We start from the raw sequence: 24,559 nt of genomic DNA, 5'->3' as shown, positions 1-24,559 counted from the left end.
ACTGGACTTTAACAGCACTGTTGTCCCTCTAGTGACCAATAACGTACCAGTACCATATCTTTTTTCTGAGATTGTATGATTGTGCTTTCAAATTTCATTTGCTAACAGCACTTTGATCACTAATTTCTTAACCTCTTTATGTTTTATATACTTGCTGCACTTTACCCTTAACTGTTTGTTTGATTTTAATTTCATGCCATAGTTTTTAAACTAATCTCAATGTTTGATTCTTGTAACTTTCCCTGCATAGGTTTTTGAGCCTTTTTTGTTTTTCCTTGTTTCAATCATTTTTAATCATGTTTATGTCTATTCATTTGACTCATATCTCTGTGAAAATGTAATGATGATTGGGCCAATAAAAATGCTTCTCAATTACTTGGAATAACATATTTTTATATTGACTTCCATTGATATTCCAGAAAGCTTTTACTTTCTCTTGTAAAGTTACTGTTTTGGAGATATATATTTTTTCTTTGGACTGTGATAATGTTCTCATTTGTAAAGCACATTGACTGAAGCATTAAATAAACTTGCCTTAATGTTTTTTATGCTGCAATCAAATCCTCACAGCAATGTTCAAACTGCTATGCAGTAATTAGGAGCCAGATCCTGTTTAATTTTTTTTTTTACAACCCCCTCTCTCTGTGTCTCTCTGTCTCTCTGAGACCACTGCCAGTTCTGGAAAAATGTGGGCAGAACAAAGCAATCAATCACAGAGACATTGGCAACAAGCACAGGGACTTGATTCTCTGAAACTGGACCCAAAAATGAAAACAAAATAATAAATAAATAAATACAATGGCCCAGTGGTCAAAAACCACGCACTATAAAAATAAGAGAAATTCCCGTTGATAAAGACACTGCCTTCCAGAATATTTAGCTTCTAAAGTCTTGTTGTGATCTATTGGGGTGATAATTTGTGCTGGAACACTGATAAACTCCTGCATCCGGACTGAGTTTCCTGCCGACTGCTGCAGGGACGTCCAAACCAAGGCTTGACTCAAGGGTTTTTCACCAGTGCTTTCACTAACTCCACCACTCCTCTACTGATGCTGTGTTCTTTAAGTTGCCAGAGCTTCTTACAGATAGGGGATTTAGGAGCTTTCTCAACTGACCATACAGAAGAACTTTTGAACAATTGCTGACATTGTTTGCCCCCTTTCACCTTGTTCTTCAAGGGTGTGTTCCTGCCTTGTGCCCAATGATTCCAGGTAGGCTCTGGGCCCACCGCGACCCTGAACTGGATAAGGGTTACAGATAATGATAATGATGATGATAATGATGATTTCTGACCATACATTTACAGTGAGTGGGTGAGTGCATGAAAATGTCCACAGGTGTGAGTGTGCGAGTGACTGGGTGAGTGTGTTTCCACAGGTGTAAGTTTGTGTAACTGAAGGAGTGTGTGTTCACAGGTGTGAGTGACTTGGTGGGTGTGGGGTCACAGATCTGCATGTGTGTGTGTGACTGGGTGAGTGTGTAGTGCCCTCTGATGGCCTGGCTCCATGTCATGTATGTGTTCTGTGTTAGGTTCTGGACCCAGCAAAACACAGATCAGAATAAAGCAGCTATGGAAGATGACCGAATTAATAAATGAACAGATGGATGGATGAACAAAATGAAATGAAATAACCCACATTTTACAGACAGTTTACAGAGATCAGAGACGTTGTAAAAGTCCCGGTGTTCTCTTCCAGTCCAGAAAAGCAATCACTTCTGATCAGATCTCTTAATGTTGAGTTTAATATCAAGTGTAAACAGAGCCTGTGTTTTCTTTACAAACACCCAAACTTTTTCATAAACCTTGTCCAGTCCACGGTCCACTATCTCCCTGCTGTGGCTGTATCTGTGGTGGATGTCGAGGATATTGATTTTGGACGGTTTTACCTGCAGATTCCGTGTGATGACCGTTTACCAGACTGTCGCACATCATATGGAAGAAAACGTACAGTGCCAGGCTTTTATTGAGATTGAGCGGAAATGAAGCACGGAAAAAAATGCCTCACAGTGGGAATGTTTACTGCATGCCTAAAACGCATGGAGTACTGAATCCCACCATAAGACCCCCTTAAGAAGGCTCCATTTTTATCAGTATATTGAGGGCAATTATTGAGAGAAGTGAATGCCTACATATCTCTCATCTCCCTTTCTCACTCCTCTTCTGTCATTCTCTGCTGCTGCTTTCTCTTTGGTAATCTCCATTTTGTTCTTTTTCTCTGCTTAGTTCTTCCTTGATTTCTCTTGTTCTCCTCTCTCCATTTTTTGACTATCTCTATTTTTTCTGCTTCTCTCTCTCTCTCTCTGGGTTGTGACACTCACTTCCCTTTGTTCATTCTGTCTCTCTCTCTCTCCCTCTCTCTCTCTGTGTTCTACATCTTGTGTCACTCCCCTCTGTTTCCATTCTCTCTCCCCCTTTTCTATCTCTCCTGTGCTAGCTATCTTTCTGTTTGCTCTCTTTCTATTCTCTCCCTTCCTGTTCTACCTTTCTCATTCCCCCTCTCTGTTCTAACTTTGTTTGCTCTTTTTTCACCCAGTTTACTCTCTCGCTCTCTTTTTCTATTTGATCTTTGTATTCTCTCTCTCCCACTGTTCTATCTCTCTCATCCCATCTATGTTCTTTCTCTCTCTCTCTCTTTCTCTCACTGTTATTTCTCTATTTTATCTCTTTCTGTTTCTGTTTTCTCTTTGTTATTTCTCTCTATTATATCTCTGTCTCACTGTTATCTCTCTATTTTCTCTCTATATCTCTCTGTCTTTTGCTGATATTTCTCTCTGCCTCTGTCCCTCTCTCTCTCTCTCTCTCTCTCTCTCTCTCTCTGTGTGTGTGTGTGTGTGAGTGTGCTTGTGTGTCTGATTGATGGTAGTTTGTGATGAGACTCATCCATCACGACCTGTAGAGGAAGTGATGGTGAAACTGCCTCTGATCTTCTGGTGTTATTTAGAAAAAAAAAAGAAAAAGGAAAATAAAACAGAACCTCAAGGCTGAAAACAAATGGCCTGAGCCTCTCCTCCCTCCATCCTCTCGTTTGTGTAATCTCTTTCTCTCCTCATCACGGACCTGTCAATCACAGTAACAGAATGTGAAAAAATGATGTAATGAGTAAATAAAATCACTACAATGGGTTCATAGCTGGGATTTCTACATGTCGCCACTAGAATAGGGCCTTAATGTCAGGTGGCAATTATAAAAACCAGCCCTTCACTCTGGGCCTGTCAGTAACAAACTGTCAGCTTGTTTTTCTGAATGTTGTTGACATTACCCTTGGAATGAGGATAATTTATTTGGACGGCATCCAAACCACAGTCCCGCACAGACTGGGACAGAGGCATTCCATCAGTTTTGCTAATATCCATACATCTCTGGTTCAGATGTCAACAAAGTGTTGTACAGTAGGTTGGTTCTGGAGAAAGTTACCAATCAGAAATGTTGACGGTGGTGTTGTAGACTAATAATGCAGTTTGGAACCAGACGTTTGCCTCTAAAACCCGTTACAGAGAAAGTCATTACATGAAATGGTTATGAACACACTGCTCAGATATTGTTTTACTATAGTTCTGCAGCCGGTGACACCAGCTGAATATAAATTTGATTGAAGCCTAGTTTGAATGTAAATTGCCACTACTTTCAAATTAGCGAGCTGCTAGGATTTGCATCATTTAACATAGATTCAGTGTAGTTTTAAGTTTAAATAACTCAACGTAACTAACCACTATTGCCTCCTCAGAGATATACATTAACTTTTTCACAATTTACATTCTGCACTGCAGAATATATATCCATATATATATATATATATATCCAGGGTTCTGCTCCAGGTGACTGTCTTTGAGGAGTTTGGTGTGTTCTCCTTGTGTTCATGTGGGTTTCGTCCGGGTGCTCTGGTTTCCTCCCACAGTCCAAAAACACACAATGGTAGGTGGATTGGTGACTCGACTCGAAAATATCCGTAGGTGTGAATGTGTGTGTGTGTCGCCCTGCGAAGGACTGCCGCCAGGGTGTGTTCTCGCCTTGCGCCCAGTGATTCCGGGTAGGCTCTGGACCCACCACAACCCTGAACTGAACAAGAGGATACAGATAATGAATGAATGAAAAATAAATAAATAAATAAATAAATATATGTTTTAAGCTGGGAAATTACACTACACTAATTTTAGCCTGGTTTTAACCCCAAATTCCAAATTCAAGTCTGTGCTAATCTGCTCTAGTCTGCAGACTCTGGTGCAGTCACAATTGTGAGTCAAAGTGAAAGTTGTATAGCGTGCAAGGCGCTCTGACTGATTTTTTTATTTTGCCTCCAAATTGCATTTCAGACCAGTCGCAGGATATCAAATGTAGGAAATTTTCAACCCGTATTTGGATGTAGTAGCGCAGTGTAAACTCTTCACCAACTCATGTCTGAACGAGTCCTGTCAACAGCCAATAAGAACAGAGCACAGAAGGTAAACACAGGCATGTGTACTGGAACTCTACAGTGAAGGATGTATAAAAAAGTATAACTATGGAAAAATATAAGCCATTACATGGTGCTGGATGCACATGTCCCCAAATAACCAGTATTACCTGTAGGAGAAAACACAGTGAGCCACAAAACACACTTACAGTCTTTATTCCAACTTTATTCTAATTTTCCATTCCAATTTAATGGCTCAGCACTGTGACGTGCGCTATTGGTAACACTAATGTGTCTGAATCTTTTAAGGTCAGATTTAGGTACAAGTATGTGCTGTAAGCTCCAGCTCCTTCTGTGTAAAGACTGACCAAGTCTTCACATCCATGACCCAAATAAATTTTTATATGTTTTTTTTTTTCTTTGTGGATTTACAGAAATAGCAGTGCAAATAACCGAAGCATGTTGTATGTCCGTATATATCTTTGTCAGCAATGACATTATTCCAGTCTCTGTAAAAAGCAGCAAATTAACTGTCATCTAGTCCAGACTGTTTGCCCTGATTTTAAAAGCCATGTAGTGTCCACAAGGCTGTAGTTATATTACAGTTGTACCTCTCTAAATACCTTTATCTTGTTTATTTTTTGTTTATTTAAGAACTCTACTCTAAGATATGAAAATATTTACCTTATATCTTCATTTTTAATTTCATCCCATAGGTTCTATGTTATATTGGTTTCTTTTTTTCCCATAAAAATAAGCAGTCATTAAAAGTATTTCACTGCTAGTTGTACCATTCATTCATTCATTCATTCATTCATTATCTGTAACTGCTTATCCAATTCAGGGTCACAGTGGGTCCAGAGCCTACCTGGAATCATTGGGCGCAAGGCAGGATTACACCCTGGAGGAGGCGCCAGTCCTTCACAGGGCAACACAGACACACACACACATTCACTCACACACTTACACCTACAGACACTTTTGAGTCGTCAATCCACCTACTAACGTGTGTTTTTGGACTGTGGGAGGAAACCGGAGCACCCGGAGGAAACCCACACAGACAAAGGGAGAACACACCAACTCCTCACAGACAGACACCCGGAGCAGGAATCAAACCCACAGGTCCCTGGAGCTGTGTGACTGCGAGACCACGTAGAACTATATATATATATATATATATATATATATATATATATATATATATATATATATATATATATATGACAAATAAACTTTTAAAATTTAAGCTATTGCCAAGGATTTCCAAGAGCAGGATTTTCTGCTGCATTACTTTCTCCAGCCCAAGTTTACAGCTCTGATCTGTAGCCCTTTTCCACGACATACAAGACAGTTTAAGTGTATTTAACAAATCGGTCGTGGAAGGTAGTTTGAAGTGAATGTAAAAATTACGTCCAATCATACTGAATCACAATATAAAAATATTAGGAATATCTAGTCTGACACTTTTAGTATCATATGTACTAATATTTGAAGGTGTTTATGACACACAACTGGAAAAAATGTAGGATACTGGATCTAAATCCAGTCTGGGAGAGGGCAGGCTGAGATAAAAAAATTGATATAATTGAATTTCCCAATATTACATGATCTTTACATACATCATCATTATCCTGTATAAATGCTTAGGCATGTGGAAGTCACTGTTGCTTTTGGAGAGGATATAATATGCTTTATTTGTGCTGTAGGCATTAAGATACTTGACAGAGGTTGCAGCTTTGTTTCCCTGCACTCTTAAAAATAAAGGTGATACAAAAGGTTTTTTGAGTGATGCCAGAACAAATTTTGGTTCCAAAATGATCCATTTTTACTAATATTTTTTTTGTTTACCTTTACATCAAGTAAAGGTATTTTAAATGTTTAAGTGTCTTTACACACACTTACACACACATAAACCAAAATGGTCTTTAAGGGATCCAAAAGTGGTTCTTCTATGGCATCACTCAAAGAACCCTTTGTAGCACCTTTATTCATTAAAAGTGTATATGTATGTAATTGGGCAGCACGGTGGTGCAGCAGGTACAGCTCCAGGGGCCTGTTGGCCTTGGTGAGTTCTCCCCGTGTCTGCGTGGGTTTCCTCCGGGTGCTCCGGTTTCCTCCCACAGTCCAAAAACACACGTTGGTAGGTGGATTGGTGACTCAAAAGTGTCTGTAGGTGTAAGTGTGTGAGTGAATGTGTGTTTGTGTGTGTGTCTGTGTTGCACTGTGAAGGACTGGTGCCCCCTCCAGGGTGTATTTCCACCTTGCGCCAAATGATTCCAGGTAGGCTCTGGACCCACTGCGACCCTGAATTGGATAAGCAGTTACAGATAATGAATGAATGAATGAATGAAGGAACTTTATTTTAAAGTAGAAATTTATATTTAATATTTTGCTGTGTGGAGAGTTTAGCTCGTCGCTGTGCAAACAATACCCAGGGGCACTGTGGGTAAGAAGCTGTGAGGGGTTTTTAGATGGAGTGAAGGATCAGGTTGGTGTCTCGAGAGGAAAGATTGAGGGTTTTTTTCCACAGGTGATGGATCACTGTCCCCCCCATCAATGCTGACACACTCACACACACACACACACACACACACACACACACACACACACACACACACACACACACACACACTCTCTCTCTCTCTCTCTCTCTCTCTCACTCAGGGTGAATTGGGAGGTGGAGGACAATTCATAAATGAATCTGTCATTTCATTTCCCTCCGCTATGTGTGAGTGGAGAGAAAGCAGCAGGAGGCGGCCAGAAACATGCACAGGCAACCATGCATAAACATGCCTAACACTGTAGAAGAAGCAACCAGAGCTACAGAAGAGTTGGGGCGGTAGGTAAAATGCTATTAAAAACAGAAAATATGGCTTGGGAAATGATCCTATTGTACTGGTGACTGTACAAAAACCTGTCTTTTGAGATTTTATTTAACCTGATTTGTTTTACATTGCAAAGAACAACATGAATGTGTCATGTAATCCACACATTCACATTTAGCAGTGTGAATATTCTCCAGAAGTGGGTGCTGTTAGCCTCCAATAAGTGATGATACTTTAAGAAGTGTTGAGTCCTTGTAAATATGTGCACATTTCGAAAACTTTATTTTCATTTTGAAAATGTAATAATACTTTGGAGATTGAAGGCACCCGAACATATGGTTTTATACCATTTTACAAGGCCTTTGTTGTTGTTTTTGGACTAATAATGTAGATTTACAACATCATGTAAAAATATACATGAACAGTACTGAAAAAGACCATCTAGAAGGCAGCATGTTTATTTCTTTCAGTGCTAATTGAACCTTTATGATGTATAAATCACACAAGTGCCAATACAATACCATACCATGAAAAACACTGGCTTCTGAAATTATTACCTGATAAGAATGGGATTTTACTTTTTTTCTTAGGCTTGGAATATTTGTATTTAATTTTCCTAAAAATTCAAACGCTGTAAGCCAAACCAACCTGGGTATTTCTGCTGTGTTCACAACAAACTGTTTGAGTTGCATTGTAACATACATTTGCAAGCAACATACATGAAATGGACTTTATAATAGGGGAATTTAAGTTGTGCACTTACATGCTGGGGGTATTTGAGTTGTAAGATAGCATGCTGAGGGTGTTTAAGTGTGTTATGTATTTGAGTTCTAGATTAGAATGCTGGGGTATTTTAGTTGTATGTTAACATTCTTGCACTTTTTGAGTTGTATGTTATGATGCTGGGGCTATCTGAATTGTATATTAACATACTTGGAGAATTTAAATTGTATGTTATCATGCTGGGAGTATATGAGTTGTATTCTAACATGCAGGGGCTATCTGACTTGTATGTTTAAATGCTGGGGGTATATTGAGTTGTGGGCTCTGGACCCACCTCAACCCTGAACTGGATAAGCAGTTACAGACAATGAATGAATGAATGAATGAATGAACGCTAGGGCTATTTATTTAAGTTACATTGTAACTTTGGGGTTGTTAAGCTGCATGGTATGTTTGGACCGCACTGTTACATGCTGGGGATTGTCTAAATGTCTGAGTGGAGGAAATATGATGAATAGTAAGCAGCAGCATCCAAGCAACCTGAGTGCCTTGAGCTCCCAAATGACTCCAAACTGCCTCCGGTCCTCAGGTCCAGTATCTGTCTCTCTCTTTCTCTCTCTCTCTCTCTCTCTCTCTCTCTCTGCCTGGAGCTGTCTTGTGAATGTCTGCTGTTCTAAGCTATAACCTGAGAAATGAATCTGATTTGTGGCACCTTTAGAACGAGGAGCTGCAGGTAAAATCTCTTATCTGCTAAAAATGGACAATCTGAGCCAATTAAAACTACTTAGACAGGAAGAGAGACACACAGACAGACACACACACACCTGAATCAACTATGCCTGATCAAAAGAGCTAATTATACACATTGCTAAACATGCACTAATCTCAAGTTAAAAAAAAACTGTAGGAGAGAGTAGGAGATATGCTAATAATGTAACAAACAACAACAATAAAAGTAAACAAGCATAAGGTTTTAGCATGAAAATATGTTGCATGAAGTTTTATTTCTACTTTACAAGCTTCTGTAATTGTTGTATTTCTCTCAGGCTTTATTTTAGAGTCTAAATGACCAGAAGCACAAGTGACATACATACATACATACATACATATATATATATATATATATATATATATATATATATGTATGTATGTTCAGACGGTTTCATGGGGAAATTTCCTTGTACTCTGAAAGTAGAACAGACTGTTTGTAGAATAATATTTTATCCGGACTCTCTGCCTAAATAAAGTAGTTCTCCTTTTGTGAAAAAGTAAGTGATGTTCCCATGCCACAGCAAAGCTGAGGCCGAATCCCAAATGTTTCCCTACATCCTCTGTAGAGCACAGTATAGGTCATAGTAAATGTATTGTATGTTTAAAATCATTTTTAATTTAATTTCCCTTTTGAATTAGGGAACTGTGTGCAGTATTTTTAGTGCAATAATCTGTGATGTGCAGTATGTAGGGAGTATGGTACTATTGGGATGCACCCTGAGCTCTTCAACTGACTGACACAGATAACATCAACTGATGTAGATTTTTTCCCCCAATAACTCAATTTTTATGAACTGTGGGAAAAAGCTGGAGCAATTGGAGGAAACCTGTGCAGACACAGCAAGAACACCCCAAACTCTTCATAGACGGTGACCTGAGTTGAGTTTAATACTCAGAACCCCAGGACCTTGGAGCTGCGTATCAGTGACACCACGGTGATTCCCTTTCATGAATTTACACCTTTCCGATGGATATAAAATAAACTACCCTATGAATTCACTGGCAGCTAATGGAAGATGATCTAGTGAGTGGTCTGAATGGACCTGTCAGCAGGAAGTCACGTAAAGTGCCAATTTCAGTAATAAGGACTTTTAAATGAATGACAAATTGTGGTGTTCTGCGCACTGACAGAGATATATTTGCTCAGCGGTGCTGGAGTTACGAGGATGACATGCTAATCGGCGCATAATAAAACATGTCAGCCTTTAAAAATCACAGGAACTGGTCTTTCTTGGTGAAGAGGGGAGGATAAAACCTGGTGCAGTGGAACACAGGAGATATAGAAAGGACAAACACTCATTTCCGCACGTTAAAGTGAGAAAAACCCTGTTTTATTTGACGACGTTTACAGGTAATTGGTTCTCTGTCGGCTTCCTCCTTTCATGGAGATGCGATACTAACCCTTCAGCCCTGAACTGAGTCGACTGGCTGCAATTTCTCCAAGCTGCAATTTTCAGGCCCTAAATAAGTCCAGGTTTAGATTAGAAAGATATAAGCCACCCAGAGCGTGTGATTTAGTCCAGGATTAGGTCTAATCTATGATTAAATTCACTCACTAAGTATTACATTACTGTAGTGAATAAAACCATAAAGCCTCAGGAGTTGATGCAGAAATGCCTTAATAATGAGGTATTATTATTATTATTATTATTATTATTATTATTATTATTTGCATTAAAATAGTTTATATTATTTAAAGGGGAAATATCTTACCCCTTTCCACAGGTTTACACAGTGACTTGCCTTGGTGAAAATACCACCAAGGTCAAACACCCCAGCTCAGTTCATTGCAAGAGTCTAGAAGTGAGGAGGGTGGAGCAGAAACTCTTGCGTTCAGACATCGTTTACTTGTTCTCTTTCTTCCTTGTTCTAGTTTTCACCATGTTTAATCAGTACTCATAGTTCTCCACTCTAGTTGTATGTTCTGCTCCATTTAACCATCTTTGCACTCTCACATAAACACTAGCTGAAGTCTGTGATTGGTGAGACTCCGACAAGTAGGCAGGACTACTCTAAAGTCTCAGAACCTGACTTCAGAAGCAGCACAATACCAGAATGACTCCTTTTTGTCTTGTGTTTTCTGGCTTAGGTAGCCCTAAGGCAGAAAAGAAACTGACTGGATGGTCTGATCTCACAGTGTGTGCATTTGTACACACTCCAGATCCCCAAATTAATATGCACATGCACTGGACAAGTGATTATTTTTTTCCATAATATGTCCCCTTTATGGAAGTGTAAAATACCAGTCATTACATCACACTCTGCTCTGAAGTCCAAACAGTATGTTTTTGTTTTTATGTCGCATGAAAAATGATGGCACACCTGGTCAAACACCCATATTTTAATGCAAAATCATTGTTTATTTTCTGCCTTCCACATATTGGAAGATTAAATAAAATATAAACTTTGGCTTCTGCAAAACTAAGGAATATACAGTATGGTTTTGTGAAATTCAGCAAATTAATAGAAACCCTGGTGGTCAAGGAAACCCATCTCTTTTCTTCGCAGATGTGTTTACTCTGTTGTTATGTAATCGGAGGAGAAATGTATCCTGACCTGTTTGTTTATTTATTTATTACATAAAGCCACTTCTTTACAGAGTTGTTTATCAGTTCTCTTGGGAGCAGTGGAGGAGAACATTAGATTACAAAACATCTTCAGCAAATGTATTTATTCTTATTTGTTTACTGCTGTGTCCTGTATTTACACATTAGAAGCATTTAACTGAATTACATTGTATATTTTGTTTATTATGGAACAGAGAAAAGGTTCAGTGTAAGAGGGAAGCACTATTCGAGTTCAGTTGTTACAGGAAGAATAAAACATTTTAGCACCAAAAAGTAGCAAACAATATTTAAGAAAAAGCACAGTTTTTGGATCCATTGTAGTAACACGGTTACATGTAATTATGTGGTTATTGTAGTGGGACCATTTTTTTAATCCTCCTGTTATGTTCGTTTTTCAGGGACAGCATTGATGTTCGCGGGTCAATTTGACCCGGTGCATGTTTAATTATCCAAAAGATGTCTGAAACCAAAAAAACCTAACCAGCAGTGTGAATATGTCATTACTAACTCAGTTACTAATTATTCTATCAATATTTAGTGCAGTGGTGTTTCTTACCTCTAAAAGGTAATGGTTCAAAGTAATGGTTCAATTGGAATAATTTACTCGTTTTACATAAAAAATACAACTTTTTAAATTTTTCACCATTTTAATACTTTTGAAAGACTGGCTGTCGATTCATCCTTTGACTTATAGACCCCAGCCAGGATGAGGAGCCCCAAATATGCATCTAAATGTGTTTTATTTAACGTTACACTTATATAGTGCTTTTCTAGAAACCCAAGGACGCTTTACAATCAACACTCAATATTCAATTGACACACACACTGGTGAGAAGCGGCAGCCAAACGCGCAGCGTACTCTCAACCAGGAATGACCGTCCACCTTGAGGACTGCTTCGGGCACTAGGGTTTCACCCAGGACAGAGCGCCGATCCATATCTGGGCACATACACATTCACTCACACATACAGACATTCTTTCACATACACACTCATTCACTCACACACCAGGACAGTTATGAGAGAGGCCAATTCACCTAAACTCCATGTTTTTGGACTGTGGGAGGTAACCAGAGACCCCGGAGGATTTGTCATTCATTCATTGTCTGTAACCCTTATCCAATTCAGGGTCGCAGTGGGTCCGGAGCCTACTCGGAATCACTGGGCGCAAGGTGGGAATACACACAGACACAGGGAGAACACACCACGCTCCTCACAGACAGTCACCCGGGGGAAAACCACACAGACACTGGGATAACACACCACACTCCTCACAGACAGTCACCCCGAGGAATCCCATGCGGACACGGGGAGAACACACCACACTCCTCATAGACAGTCACCCAGAAGAAACCCATGCAGACACAGGGAGAACACACCACACTCCTCATAGACAGTCACCCAAAAGAAACTCATGCGGACACGGGGAGAACACACCACACTCCTTACAGGCAGTCGCCCAGAGGAAACCCACACAGACACTGGGAGAACACACCACACTCCTTACAGGCAGTCACCCAGAGGAAACCCACACAGACTGCTCATTTTGTAAATGCAGAGAATCTGTTATGATTTGCCCCTCCCCTGTTGAGTATCCACTGAATGTGGGTGGAGTTTTCCCGCGAGAACATGAATAGTTCATGTCAAAAGTCATAACATCTTCACCTGTGTACCTGTGTGTGCATGTGTGTGTGTGTGTGTGTGTGTGCGCGTGTGTGTGTGAGAGAGAGATATTGGGCTGAAATATGTCTCACAGTTGCAAACAAAGAAATACTCTGACATTTCTGACACCCTTTTGCTTCCAGTTTGACTGCCGGGTCAAATTGACCTGAACAGTATCTATGTAATATAAACATGCAGGGGGTGGTTGCAAATATGTGAGATGAACCATTTTTATATTATATGTTGATTACACTAATTAAGGCAAGCAGAAGAGGTTTCATCCTGAAAAAAATTTTTTAACTACTTTTCCTAGATCTTCAAACTTTAAAACGGGTCAATTTGACCCGCAACATAACAGGAGAGTTAAATGCAACTGATGTGAGATGAAATATCTTTGTGGTATTTGAAAGAACCTATTTATGTTCCATAGAGCAGGTGTCCCACATGGGTTTAAAATTAGTTTAGTACAGTATCTCTGAAACATCCAGGCCTCTAGATGTCAGTATAAAACCTGACTGACAGTTTTAAATACAATTACTCTAAGTTAATTTCAAGTCATTCGTGAGTGTACATGTTTTTTTTAATACTTTCAATGGTATTTTATAAGAAGTGTTTATTTTAACTAATTGCATTTTTTTTTTTTTTGGTTTTTCCTGACAGCCTTTCACTCTAGTAACTGCACTCTAGTAACAGAGAATAAGTGCAGAAAAAGATTATAATCAGAATAACTGAAAGAAAACAAGTCGGAATCATCCTGAGAATGAAGTCAGAAAAAAGATTAAAATCTGAATAATCTTTAAAAAAAAGTCAGGATGTTTAGAGAAACGCTGTATGGATTACCACAGCGACCTTGAAATGGATAAGCGGAAAAGAAGGTGAATGAATGAATGAATGAATGAATGTATGGATTATTATCTATTATACTACTTAGACAGACAGACACCCAATCTGTGCACCATACAGCGAGTTGTGAAAGAAGCAGTCAACTGAAGTATGATGTAAAGAAAAGATTATTATGTGCTTCCATTCACATGACATGAAAACTTGCAGCCACTGACTGCAATGCATATGGCTTTAGTTTACTGTACGAGTGATAAAACAATGGAGTCTCATGGGCACACCAGAATTCCACTCCCTCTGGATCAATTATTTTCATGATCATTCTAAATGTAGTATGCTGTGAAACTAAATGACCTCTTCTAAATAAAGGTGTTCTTGCACAACCAGCATTAATATACTAATAACAATGTGGTCCTGATGTGCCAGAGTATTGATTCCTGAAATCTTTACAAGAGTATGACTACAACATATAAAATGCCTTCTTCTCATGTTTTGTAATTATCAGAATTATTCTTTATTCTCAGAATAAGAGAACTTTATTCTCTGAACTTTTCTGACTCAGAATTTTTTTTATTGCTGTATCCCTAGAACTGTCGTTATGGGCTTAAAAAAAAGTGTAGATATTTTTTGTATTTTTTCCGCTGACATTTGATAAATGGGCTGAAGTTTTAACAATGTACAAAACCAACTCTTTATTTGAAAAAGGAAGGAAGATTTTTTTTACAAGAGCCTGTAAAATCCTTTTTTTCCCCCCAGTTAATAAATGATGAATTCCTGCTGCAGTGTCGAGGGAATAAAGGCTTTATCAGAGTGTTTTCTCACAGCGTGGGTTCGACTTGGGGCCAAGGTCATGGTCAGTGGCGTCTTAGTGACACTTGATGGACATGTCCCTTTGTAAATGTAAATATCACAGCCTGAGTCCAAATGCCTTCATTTGCATCACCAGCTCAAGCAAAATGGCTTCTTTATCCCAGTGTAAATGATAAGAAAGAACACTTAGAGGTGTGTAGTAAGTTATACCTATATTTCCTAACATTATTAGGCATATTAAAAAATTTAAACCGTTAATCACAATGAATTACATCATTGTGTAGCTAACTGCAAGTTTTATTTGTTCATACGGGAACCTAAAATATAGATTTAAATACTTACAAACAGAAGTAAATAAAAAAGCAGCTACTTTAAATCCAGTGGAAATTAGTGCCGTCAAAACCATTTGATGTTTACATTTTATTTACTCCTTGATAATAATGTTATATAAATGTAATTATATAGAAAAAACTCTACATCATAAGCATGTAGATGATGAATTAGTGTCAAGCCTTCGGACCAATAGGGCAAAAGGTCTGACCAACTATTTTTTTAAGGGTTTAGAAGAAAGCCTGAGTTTCTTACCAGTCTTCTTCTACAAATGTCATACTTCTAAAACTCATTCACATTGTTTCTAAATGTTTTCCCATTTAAACCCCTGCTCTGTAATATTCTAATTCAATGTCGTTGTTCTAGAAATAAGCCATATTTATATTCATATTTACATTAATAACTGCAATAATGTTGCTTAGCAATGTTCTCTCAATTCACTGTGTTCAAGAATATTCTCCTCATTTACAATATTGCAAACTGTTGTAGCTCATTTATACAGTTCTAGACCGTTATAGCCCATTCACACACTTGTAGAATTTTATGTCCCATTTGCACTGTTCTAGACTGATGTAGCCCATTCACACAATGTGTTGCTTGTTATAGAGTACTAGACTGTTACTGCCCATTCAGACAGGTCTAACCTGTTGTAGAGCATTCACATTTGTAGATTGTGTAGCTTGTTTATATAGTTCTAGACTGTTTGGGATTGGCAGTATCCACATTTTTCATACCGTCATATTGTCTCAAAATATTAACACTATATATGGTATCACCATGGGGTGGGAGTGGGAGGGGCACTGTCGGCCTGCATGAGCCTCATATCTGAAAGTGTGAGTAAATGGTTTTCGGTGCTGTGCAGTTCAGCTAAGTACAGCCCCACAATACACACAGACACACAAGCTTATTTCAGCGACTGGTGCTGGAGGGATAGAACACTTAGAAAATAAACTAGATAAGACAAAAGTGATTCTACACTGTTTAGAAGTATAGCTGGCTAACAGGCACTTTTGATTTAGCACAGGACAGCAGATGATTTTCCAGCAAACTGAGGATCAGATCACACATATTTCGAGGAAAAAGCCTCATAATTGTGAGCACAAATATGAGTGAAGGGTCTTCAAAGTATTTTATGTTTTCAGCTTCCTACCTCTCTCTTTGAACCCAATCTCAGTGCTAAACTCACAACTTAGGTGGGCTACTGGGCTTGTGTTTTTTTCACCACCAGTTCTTAGAGTGTGCTCCCAGATCGCCCCCTCCCCGTGGCTCTCTTAAATGCACAGGAATTATTATTTTGGCCATAAACTGAAGGACACTGAACCGAAATTTGACACACCACACAAACGCCACAAATACTGGCTTTATTTTGAGATACCCTCCACATTTTCAATTATAGTGGCACCTCCAAACCCTAATTATAGCCCATTTACACAGTTCTAGACTAGTGTAGCCTATTCAAACAGATCTAGACTGATGTATCATATTCATATAATTCTAGACTGTAGTAGCCCATTCACACAGTTCTGGAATGTTATATCCCATATTCACAGTTCTGGACTGTAGTAGCCCATTCACACAGTTCTGGAATGTTATATCCCATATTCACAGTTCTGGACTGTAGTAGCCCATTCACACAGTTTTGGACTGTAGCAGCCCATTCACACAGTTTTGGACTGTAGCAGCCCATTCACACAGTTTTGGACTGTAGCAGCCCATTCACACAGTTTTGGACTGTAGTAGCCCATTCACACAGTTCTGGAATGTTATATCCCATATTCACAGTTCTGGACTGTAGTAGCCCATTCACACAGTTTTGGACTGTAGTAGCCCATTCACACAGTTTTGGACTGTAGTAGCCCATTCACACGGTTCTGGACTGTAGTAGCCCATTCACATGGTTCTGGACTGTAGTAGCCCATTCACACAGTTCTGGAATGTTATATCCCATATTCACAGTTCTGGACTGTAGTAGCCCATTCACACGGTTCTGGACTGTAGTAGCCCATTCACACAGTTTTGGACTGTAGTAGCCCATTCACACAGTTCTGGACTGTAGTAGCCCATTCACACAGTTCTGGACTGTAGTAGCCCATTCACACAGTTTTGGACTGTAGTAGCCCATTCACACGGTTCTGGACTGTAGTAGCCCATTCACACAGTTCTGGACTGTAGTAGCCCATGGTCTTGAATATTATTCAATATTCACCCCATAAGGTTTTCTACATTTATCCTTTTCTAGAGTGACCCCTTCCCCAAAATGCACAACCTAATGAAGACCCTTCTCTTCTAATTACAAACACAAAAGTTTGGTGAACTAAAATATCAGGATCTTTACTCTTCACGCAGCTCTTGAGCTTGTATCAATGAGCCCTGAGTCTGAACTTATTTAGACACATTTACAGTATGACTTTGATATCTTCCAAAAAACCTGTGATTTCTGAAGGTTAAATGATGATTGATCCGTGTCCTTGCTTCCGGAGGTCGCCACTCTTTCTTGTCACTCAATAAAGAGATGCCGAAAAGTCAAAGAGAGTCGCAGCGTTTTACCTCCATCCATTATTCATCCGTCTGCGCTGAATTATTAATCTCCTCATAACTAGGTCCAATTATCCTCTGAAAACAGAGCCTGGCTCTAAACAGCTTTCATAAGGCTGCCCTACATATTGCTTTATCTTTTGCTCTCTTTATCCATAATGCATTTCTTGCAAAGGGGTGTTTGCAAATGACGAGAGGAAGATGACAAGAGGGAGAAAATCGCTCCGTTGACTTTCACTGGCTAACTCGCCAACCATTGGTCTAGACCAGGGGTATTTAATTAAAATTCCTAAAGCCAAGGTCTGGAACACCATAAAGTCTAATTCACGTTATGATCAGTGCCACATCATGTATACCAAAGTAGCCTACTATTTCAATATTTTATGCAGTAAACAACAATGTCCAATCAAATTATAAACACAATTCTATATACTTCAAAAATATTTGTCAGTTTTCACATGGTATTAGACGAATTATAAATAGCAAATGCTCAACATTCTCAAAACATTCTTTTCTCATTTTAAGTGTGATTTAACAATAAAACAATCTGCATATTAAAATAATGTGTCTAATGTCTGTCTAATGTTATGCAGTGGACTTTACTGCTTTTCCCCACTAACTTCCACATCCGCTCGCTGCATATCCATCGAGTTCTGAAGGGTGGGACTTTATCCATAACCAGATTCATTCATTCATTATCTGTAAGCGCTTATCCAGTTCAGGGTCGCGGTGGGTCCAGAGCCTACCTGGAATCATTGGGCGCAAGGCAGGAACAATAACCAGGTTGTTCAGCATTATGGAACTCTGTTCATATTTCAGCTGGTGAGCAGTCTCCTTATTTATAACAATTCTGGTTTTACCGCACACTCTGTACCAATAGTGTCCCTGAAGAGCTTTTATCTCATTGGCTATTTTTAATGACCCCAGAATAGCGCTGTGTGTCATTTACTCAAGTGTCAGGTCTGGAAAAGACAGCGCTGGGGTGTGGACCTAGACTGTGGCCCACCTTTGAGAGCCCCTGGTCTAGATGTATCCTCACATTCCATTCCATGCCATGCCAATTGCTAATAGCTGTGCTCAAGACTGTGCCCATATTTTATTTATTTATTTATTTATTTTTATTGCCCTGACCAATCTGGTGGAATGCTCAGGAGCAGCTTATGGTCATCATGCCTAATGCCTAATGTTGTACACTGTGCAATGATTGTACACAACAGTTACCATAACATGACAAAATGTCTGCAGAATATTTAAAATACAATAATACATTATACAAAAATTATTTAAATCTTATTTGTATGCCTGTTTCAGTTAAAGTGGCCAGTGAGTAACAGAAAGTTTGTTTTGTCATAGAAAGGCCAACTTAACTATTGATTATCTATTAAGAACAATAGCATGGTTTGTCTGATTCTACAAATATTTTGAAGATTTTTGGAGGCGTTTATGGAGGCAAGAGCACGGTTTTTCGTGACTGTGAATCCATCATTCCGACTGAAATAATGCAGAAGTTATTATGCAAATGACTGGGAGTTATTCTCCTGAAGAATGAGGCGTTTGTGGAAATTCATTTGGCCGACTGATTAAGGAATTAGAGCTGCAGTTTTGGAGAGAGCCGCGGAGGTGACGGCCTGTTAACTGTGAACAATACCACGTTCAGGGGCTAATTTCACACACCAACACCAGCAGAGAGAGAGAGAGAGAGAGAGAGAGAGAGAGAGAGAGAGAGAGAGAGAGAGAGAGAGAGAGAGAGAGAGAGATCAGAATTAGAGCCTTGAATAAAAATAGCTCTCACACTGTCAGTTGGGTGGAAATCACACCTTAAATGAGAGAATCACGAGGTCTGAATATATATTATGTGTATGTTATTATACCCGTTTCTACACTCACTGTCCATTTTCTCAGCTCTGCTGACCACGTTGTAGTTCTACAGTTCTACAATTACAGACTATAGTTCATCTTTTGCTCTGCATACTTTCTTAGCCAGTGTTCAGGGTCTTCAATAGTCAGCACCCTCTCAGGATTCTCAGCGCTGCAGTGACACTGACGGGTCAGTGTCCACACTGGGTATGGAGTTAGTGCGTGTTGTGCTGGTACAAGTGGATCAGATACAGCAGTGCCACTAGAGTTTTTAAAGCCCTCAGTGTCACTGCTGGACTGAGAATAGTCCACCAACCAAAAATTTCAAGCCAGCAGCATCCTGTGTCCACTAATAAAGCACTAGAAAATGGCCAACCCAAACAGTACAGCAAATTATGAGCTACTGTTTCTGACTTTACATCTACAAGTTGGACCAATGAAGTAGGTGTTTCAAAGAGTGGACAGTGAGTGAACACTGTGTTTAAAACTGAAATGTTGGATGACCAGGCATATTGCAAGAGTTCCATTCAGTGTCTTGTTATAGCTACATTAGCCTCGTAGCTCCAGTATTAAAATGAAGGGCTGACCTGATTGAATATATCTAAATGTGTAGATGTTACTCAAACTAGCGACCCCTAGCTATGACACTGTGATCTTTGGGTGTGAGCTAAGTGATGAGCATATGCTATTTGCGCTGGAGCCATTAGTAACTAAGATGTGTTTGGAGCGTGTTATTGAATATGTAGGACCCAGAGGACGCTGAGTATTAGTCGGGTCAACGGAGCACAGGAATGATGTGATAAAAGTGAAATTGAAACAGCTCGACTACTTCAATGCTCAGAGGATCCAGCATTCTTTCATTCTCTCTTATACTCTCTCTTTCTACCTCTCTCATACTCTCACTCTCACTCTTCTCTCTCCCTTATACTCTTTCTTGCTCTCCCATTCTCTTTCATACACTTCCTTATACTCCCTCACTCATATGTTTCTCTCTCTGTTATATACTTTCTCCCTAACCCACAAACACGGGCTATAAAAAGATACATCAAACAAGAAACACCTAGTGAGTTAATCAAGGCCCGTGACACTAGAAAGAGAAGGGAAGGGTATCACATGACCAGTGAGAACATGAGGCCAAGAAGATCACATGACAAGGGGAGCCAAACAGGAAGCAAAACAAAACAGAACCCAAAACCAGGCACATGTTACATAATTCTGTTTATCTGGGAATTTACCAGTCAAACTTTCTCAGCTACAGCTGGTCCAAAATGTAGCGGCTAGGCTTCGGATTGGTGCCAGGAAAAGAGAATGTACCTCTCCTCTTCTGGCCTTTCTGCACTGGCTGCCAGTGAGGTACCGAATTCAATTTAAGGTTTTATTATTTGTTTTCAAATCTCTTCATGGCATGGCTCCAGGCAACATTACAAACCCCCTTTGCCCACTCGCCACTTCCAGATTGCTGAGGTCCACAAATCAGCAGCTATTAACTGTTCTAGGTTGAGATTAAAAAGTGATTGAGCTTTTTCTCCGTGAGTCCCTCAAATTATGGAACAGCTTTTCATTCCATATAAGATCATTTACTATGTTTGACATTTTTAAATATAGCATGAAAACTTATGTTTTACATAGCTCTCTCTCTCTCTCTCTCTCTCTCTCTCTCTCTCTCTCATACACCCCCTCTTAACCTCTGACATTATCTTATGATATCTCTTTCTCTCTGTTTTATTTATACTTTTTTATACTCTCCTGTTTCTATCATATGCTTACAGAGAGAAAGAAAGAGAGAAAGAGAGAGAAAGAGAGAGAGAGAGAGAAAGAGAGAGAAAGAGAGAGAAAGAGCAAAAGAGAGAGAAAAAGAGAGAGATTTCCTGAAGCCATTTTATATCAATCTATCCTAGCAATGGTCTCAACCTGAAACAATCAATCAGAGCAAAGAGAGAGAGAGAGAGAGAGAGAGAGAGAGAGAGAGAGAGAGAGAGAGAGAAACAAAGGGAGAGAAAGAGAGAGGATAAAGAGACAGAAAGATAGGGTGGCGTTACAAGATGAAACAAGAAAGAATGAGAAGAGATTGAGGAGATGAAGAATGACTGAAAGAGAAAATACCAAACAAAGAAAAAAGCAGAGTGTAAGGACTAGGCAGGAGAAAGAAAATGTGATTGAACAGGAGAGATGGAAAAAGAAATTGCAAATTGCAGAGAGAGAAAGAGAGGTTGGGGGGATATGAGAGAAAAGGGAAAGAGCAGAAATGTGTCAGATACAGAGAAGGGCGGAGAGAGGGGGAGATGTGGGGTGGGGGTGGATGCTGGGCGGTGGATAAAGGTGAAAAAAGAAAAACAGAATTTGAAAACTTCCTTTGTTTATACTTTCCATTTGTTTGTATTAGTTTTGTCTGTTTGCCCTTTGCTCCTCAGGACAAATACTTTTGGCATTTGTGTTTCAGAGGTCTCTTTCTCTCTCGCTCTCTCTGTATGTGTGTGTGCGGGTAGGGGTCAGCAGGGTGAAACCATCCGTGCTATGACACACTCCACTTTCATTTCAGCAGGCCACAGGGTCACTCCCCACCCTCCCTTTCCCACCCTCTCTCTCTCTCTCTCTCTCTCTCTCTCTCTCTCTCTCTCTCTCTCTCTCTCTCTCTTATCTCTGTGAGCTGCTGTCGACCGTGAGACTCGTCAAGTCCAAGTCCAGTGACCTTAGCTGATCTCTTCATTCCATTCTTTGGCAGGTCAGAGGGGAAACAAGATATAAATAAATAAATAAATAAATAAATAAATAAATAAATAAATAAATAAACCCACCAAACAAAAAATATCCCAAAACATTAACAAGGTTTAAACCTTCAAGTTTTAAAATTTCCAATATAATGGATTATTTAATATCTGCAAATGCACTGAAACAAATTTAGTCAGATGTACCAATTCATTACCTAACTTTACTCAAAAGTTCTCCCAGGTGTGCTGCAAAACCTAGTTCTACTATTGCTAGACAATCCAGAGGAGTTCATCATTAAGTTGAGCACCTTGACAGGAAAATGACAAGCCAGCATTATTGTATGACTTTTAATAATAATATATTTTATTTACAAAAATATATTAAAAGACAAACAAAGGTGAGGCAATACAAAAAGATACAAAACAGATTACACACACACACACACACACACACAAAGAAATAAGTAAAACAAGAGTAGATAGAGGTCAGTGAGCATGGCTACAACACGTCCCTAATCAAGATCCATTGTAAATAGTAGCAGGTTTAGTAGCTGGAAATAAACCACCCTTGACACAACAGGAGAGTCTGCAAATCACCAGCCACTGTCAGTAGATATTGAGGACCATTTGAGGAACAGCGTGAGAAAAACATCCCACCACAGAGCACCGGCATGCAGAATCTGCAGCAGCCAGCACTGGTGTGAGCAAACACTCCCTCGGTTGATATCAGAGGCAGCCAGCAGCAGCCACAGCAGGCTTCTCAGTCTACAGCCCTAGGGGACAGAGCAGCAAAGACAGGCAGGCAGCTGTCAAACTTTAGCAATGGAAACTCCCCAGTCAGTAGGTGCTGCCATTACCATTGGAACTCGCAGGCAGCAACGGAGAAACCAGGTCCCCCAGGTCAGATCTCAGAGAAAAACCCACAGTACACAGATACCATAACAGACAGCCATAAATTAAACAAAACGACTGAACAAACACGAATGAGACAATGCCATAACCACAAGGGTGCTTCAATAAAAACAGACCCTGGGAAAAAAAGTTACGCATTTACAGAGATGGTAGGATATCTTGTTACTTGCTACTAAAATGTTGGGTATATATATATATATATATATATATATGTACTCAAAAACTAAAGGGAACACTTAAACCACACAATGACACAATGTAACTCCAAGTCAATCACTTCTGTGAAATCAACCTGTTAAGAAGCAACACTGAGTGTGAATCAGTTTCACCTGCTGTTGTGCAAATGGAACAGGCAACAGGTAGAAATGAGAGGCAATTAACAAGACAACCCCTATGAAGGTGTGGTTCTGCAGGTGTTGACCACAGACCGTCTCTGTTCACATCGTTTCTGGCTGATGTTTTGGTCACTTTTACATTCTGTCAGTGCACTCACCCGTAGAGGCAGCATGAGGCGGTGTCTACAACCCACAGAAGTCACTCAGGTAGTGCAGTTCATACAGGATGGCACACCAATGTGAGCTGTGGCAAGGAGGTTTGCTGTGTCTGTCAGCACAGTGTCCAGAGCATGAAGGAGATACCAGGAGACAGGCCAGTACACCAGGAGATGTGGAGGGGACAACCTAGCAGCAGGACCACTAACTCCTCCTTTGTGTAAGCAGAAACAGGAGGAGCAGTGCCAGAGCCCTGCAAAATGACCTCCAGCAGGCCACAAATATCCATGTTTTTTTGCAAACTGTCAGAAACAGACTCTATGAGGGTAGTATGAATTCCCAACGTTCACAAGTGGGGCTTGTGCTTACAGCCCAACACCGTACAGGGTGAGTGGCATTTGCCAGATAACACTAAGACTGGCAGATTCGCCATTGACACCCTGAGCTCGTCACGGATGAGAGCAGTTTCACACTGAGCTCATGTGATAGACGTGACAGAGCCTGGAGACGCCATGGAGAACGTTCTGCTGCCTGCAACATCCTCCAGCATGGTGTGGGGAGGCATTTCTTCTGAAGGCTGCACAGCCCTTCATTCGCTTGCCATTGTGAGACCATATGCTGGTGCAGTGTACCCTGGGTTCCTTCTGATGCTGGGCCTCATGTGGCTGAAGTGTGTCAGTAGTTCCTGCATGATGAAGTCATTGATGCTAGGACTGCCCTGCCCCTTCCCCAGACCTGAATCCAATCGAGCACCTCATTCCATCCACTCACAGGGAACATGCCTAGACAGTGTAGGGAGATCATACTGCACGTGGAGGCCACACACACTACTGAGCCTCAATTGAACTTGTCTTGAGGAATTTCCACTGAAGTTGGATCAACCTGTAATTTGATTTTCAGTGATTTTCATGAATACAAATCCATACCTCCATGGGATAATAATTTTATTCACATTGATCATTCCTATGTTATTTTGTTCTCAACACATTCCACATAATAATGATATGTTCCATAATATGTTCTTCTATAGGATCAGAGACAGCTATAATGAACCCCTCAGTGATGCTTGATGTCTTCTGTATTTAAACCAGAGCTTCTCAGAAACTCAGTAAATCTCACAGTGCTCAACTCAAATGAG

The sequence above is a fragment of the Hoplias malabaricus genome, chromosome X2 (genome assembly GCF_029633855.1).
Source record: "Hoplias malabaricus isolate fHopMal1 chromosome X2, fHopMal1.hap1, whole genome shotgun sequence".
Taxonomy (NCBI): Eukaryota; Metazoa; Chordata; class Actinopteri; order Characiformes; family Erythrinidae; genus Hoplias; species Hoplias malabaricus.
The sequence above is the reverse complement of the archived record's forward strand: the minus strand, read 5'-3'. Positions refer to the sequence as shown.